Source organism: Onychomys torridus, chromosome 8 (assembly GCF_903995425.1).
Source record: "Onychomys torridus chromosome 8, mOncTor1.1, whole genome shotgun sequence".
NCBI lineage: Eukaryota > Metazoa > Chordata > Mammalia > Rodentia > Cricetidae > Onychomys > Onychomys torridus.
The window spans coordinates 10316025-10320442 of NC_050450.1; the positions used below are offsets into that span (position 1 = coordinate 10316025).

The 4418-nt window shown below is 55.0% G+C and overlaps 1 pseudogene; it reads right to left on the reverse strand.

Moving 5' to 3' along the window:
- Positions 1–629: 629 nt before the first annotated feature.
- On the reverse strand, positions 630–2597 carry LOC118588255 (annotated as a pseudogene).
- Between the last annotated feature and the right edge of the window lie 1821 nt (positions 2598–4418).

A 4418-nucleotide genomic window follows, 5' to 3' on the forward strand; every position in this document is an offset into this window, starting at 1 on the left:
TAAATTGCTGGCGCCAGACTTACCCGGGTGTCCATCAGCTCTTCCCTTCTTTCTCGGATCTTGGTGGGACCTCCATTTGTTGCGGTAGCGCCCATGCTACCACCACCCATTTACCATGTCCAAGCGAGGGGCTGTGGATCGAAAAACAGAGACAAAAGACAGCGGGTCATTCGTGCCAGGGGATGCCGAATGCCATTAATTGAAGGAGGGAGGGAACCTTAAATACAGGCTTACAGCACAATGGAGGAACCCCGGAGGGCAGAAGTTCGCTACTGAATGTTCTACATTCTTGCATCTAAGCTGTTTACTCCAAATGCAGGATACACAAACAAAGAACTTCCCTTAAGCATTCAGGAGGGTGGAGACCGGCAGGGAATCAGCATAGGGAGGACATCAAGGTCAAGGTCAGGCAAGCAGGGCGGCAGTTACCCAACTTGGGAGTTCCAGGGCCCTACAATCATCTGCACCCCGCCTGGAGATCCTATCCTCATCAGCACTCCTCCAAGGTTCTCCCGGGTCATCATCCAACCCTCGTCTAGGTCCTCTGTCCTCATCCAGGGCACGCCTGGGGATTCGATCATCATCTGGTCTAAGAGAAGATCCGCTCTCTTCATCATCCCCCAGGCGCCTCAGCCGATCCTCACCTCTCCGGTGAGGCCTCTCATCATCCCGAGTTTCTCCTCGTCTCCATCCCTTCTCTGGTGGGCCTCTCCTCCATTCAGAGTCAGCTTCTGGTCCTTTTCTCCACGTGCCTTCTGAATCTCTATCTCCCTATGGAGAATCTTCCTTAGAAAGTGGGTCATCTCCCTGTCTCCTCTCTTCCTGTCTGGGCTGTTCTCTTTCAATTTCCAACTCCCTCTGCCGTTTTTCCTTTCCACTTCTTCCAGTTTCCTGACTCTCTCCTGATACTCTCCAAGTTCTTCCTCCCATTTTGCTCTCTCAGCACGCTCTCTCGCTTCTTGCGCTTTTAGCATCTGTTCTTCTGCCCTCCTCTTCCTCCCTTCGCTCTCCAACCTTTTGCCTTGATCCTTGGCCTCAACATACAGTCTTTCCCACAAGTCAGACCGCTGCTGCTCAAAGGTTAGCTTCTGCTCCAACTCAGCCAGCCTCTGCCGCAACAGGGCCACCTCCTTCTCTTCAATGTGCTGGCCGCTGGCAGAGTCTGCGCGACCCCGTGCCTGGCGAGGGACCGCCTGCTCCAGTTCTGCCCAAAGAGTCTGCGCAGTCCCGTGCCTGGCCAGGGACAGCCTGCCCCAGTTCTGCCCGCAGAGCCATCGCTGTGAGCTGCTCTCTCCAGGCCCCTCTTGAGGTCTTTGCTTCCTCTACCAGAGTTTCCCTTTCATTAAGGAAACTGTTTTCCATTTTTCCTCTTCTAGATACAGCTTAAGATCCTGTTCTCCCTAACTACCTCCAACAATCTAATCTGCTCCCTTAGTTGCCGTAACTCTTCCTGTAGTGAAGATAGGGCTTTCTCTTCCTTCTACAGAGATATTCCAAAATGCTGATTTTCTGCAGCAAGATTCCTTTTCTGAGTTGCAAAGGTAATCTGCTCTGCTTCAGTAACGGTCTAACACCTTTTAAGGTTTTCCTTCAGTGACCCGAAATCTAGAAAAGACTCTTGTTCCTGCTGGCACTTCAAGAGGTAATCCTTCACCATCATTCAGCTCATCTTTGCGGATCTTTCTGACTAACTGCTGACACTTCTGAATCTGAATTGTGCCATAGAAATGTCCAAATCCCATGCTGACAGCAATTACCAAGGCCAGGATAACACATTTGTTGAGACCACCACTGAAGTGTCGTTTACTCAGCTCCTTGGAGGGATCCTTTTCAGGTTCAGCAAGTGGCGGCTCCTCAGACTCTGAGATGGAAATGGTCTTCTTCCTGTTGCGGTGGCGTCTAAGGGCAGGGCTGGGCTCATGGCTGGTGTCATCGCTACTGGATTCCTCATCACTGGGCCGAGATGAAAAGACAGGCTCGGGCTGACAGAAGGCGTACTGGCTACTGGAGGAGGAGCCCATGTTAAAGTCGTCGGAGCTGGTTGCTTCTTTCAGAACTTCCTGGTTTCCCATTTCTTCCAGCTTAGGTAAATGTAACAATATCAGAATCATCACTCTCAAATACACATTGCATTCAGGGGAAGCTGCTTCCTCAACCTCAATTTCTGACTTGGTTTCTCCACTGCTGCCAACGTAGTCTCTTCCACTGACGACATGCTGTTTGCGCTGCTTTCTCCATCTCCAGGCCCCAGATGAAGAACTTGCAGTTCTGCTTGCTCTTGAAGGCATCTGGGGGACTGTAAGCCGAGGACCCGTGCTCCAGCTCTGCCACGGGACCCTGCAGGGCATTCAGCTCCTTCTCCACTTCATGTCGCTGCTGGTGGCTGCCGTGACTGAGGGCGCAGGTTCCTTCTCCAGGGCCCGCTCTTTTGCGAGCAGCTGGCCTTCTAGCTCATCCATCTTGGAGTGCACAGCTGGGGCTGGTGCCGAGAAGTTCCCACCGGCCGGGAGCTCCTGCTCGATGCGGTCCCGCAGCGTGCACACCGCGTCCTCCAGCTCCAGGAGCAGCACGGGTGAGTCCCAGGCGCTGTCGGCCATGGTGTCGCGGTGCAGCCCGGCATCCTGGAGGCACGTGGCAGGCCGCTCTCACAGCCACCCAGCTTGCCAGTGATCTTGCGTATGGTGTCTCGGTTGCGCGCCTCCTGCTGCAGCGCCATCTGTGCTCTGCAGCAGCAGCAGCTCCGCGCGCTCGCCCACATAGGCGGCCTGGGCCAGCGGCTGCGACCGCTCGGCTAGCTCTGCTTGCAATGGCACAGCCTGAGCGTGTAGCAAGGCCCAGGCCACACCGTCGGCCTCGGCCTCGCGCAGGGACTGCCCCAGGCTGCATAGCCGCTGCACTAGGCGCCAAGCGGTGCGCAATCGCGCGTACACCTCGTCCAGGTTGGGCCCGACAGGCGTGCGCGGGGGCTCGGGCCGCCTGGCCGCTGAGGGGGTTCCCCTGAGCAGTCAGGTGGCTCCGGGGCGGCACAGGGCCTGGAGGCAGTGGCCGCGGACGCTTGCGGGCGTCGGGCCCGGGAAGGGTCGGCACTGCAGCAGCGGCCAGCAGCTTGCAGGGGAAGCAGCTGAGCAGGGGCCAGGTCGGCGTCGAGAAGATGCTGGCAGCAGGCTCCTAGGTCAACGCCAAGGGCACGGCCAAGCCGCCAGCGCCTTGCAGTGCGCTCAAGCTGCACTGAGGGCCGGGGTCACCCCGGCCGAGGCTTTGTGGGTGCCGCTAGCACGCACGGGGCTGGCGATGACGGCACCGAGACAGCAGGTTCCCGGAGAGGGTAAAGGGAGGATACCGGAGGGATTGAGGAAGAAGAGGGAATGGGAATGAGGGGGACAGACGATGGAGGGAGGAGGGTCCCTGGCCAGGCTTTCCCCAGACTGAAATATAGGGCACTTGGTCCAGGTGTCCATGGGGCCCGGGCTGATAAACCCGAGCCTTGACCTGCAAGATAATATCGACATTAAACCGGGCGGTGGTGGCGCACATCTTTAATCCCAGCACTCGGGAGGCAGAGGCAGTCGGATATCCGTGAGTTCGAGGCCAGCCTGGTCTACAGAGCGAGATCCAGAAAAGGGGCAAAGCTACACAGAGAAACCATGTCTCAAAAAACCAAATTAATTAATTAACTAATTAAATAAAAAATTATCGACATTAAAAGTGCCATCTCTCCAGCTGACATCCGCCACTCCAAGGAGCAGAAAGTTATCCATTTCCGTATTTTGACTTCCAAGGAGGCACTGAGAGCTCAGACCCCATGTCCTTCCAGTGATCTAAAGTCAGGCTCAAAGGGGTGGTTATTGATTGTCCCATAGTCAGTGGAGATAGAGAACAATAAGACTACAAAGACAAACCAGACTCAACACAAACCACAGCAGTGGCTGATCCACTCTGCCTCTCCCTCTCCCCCAGACAACCCTGGAGAGTGACTCCAGGGCACATCCGCCTCCCCCACTGATCCAAGAACAGATTCAGGTCCTGCGTAGGCACAAATTTCAGGTCCTGCACAGCCGGACAGACAATACATATAACGCACATAGAAAGACATAAAATTTAAGAGCTCAATCTTACCTCCAACTAGTCACGGAATTCGGGGTCTGGGGTCACCTCAAATCCCCAGAGAGCCCCCAAATGATATACCCCAAACTCAGGGTACTATCCTCTCGGATGGTCGCCCCAGAAACTGGGATTCCAGACCAGTAGATGCAATTAGCAATTGATCGTTTGCGCAAATAGGTTCCCTGCACTGAGCAGTGAGAGAAGCCCTGAACAGCAGTTACACGCATCTTTTAAAGGCAAACACAGAGCGAGCTCCAGGACAGGCACCAAAACTACACAGAGAAACCCTGTCTCAAAAACCAAAAAAAAAAAAA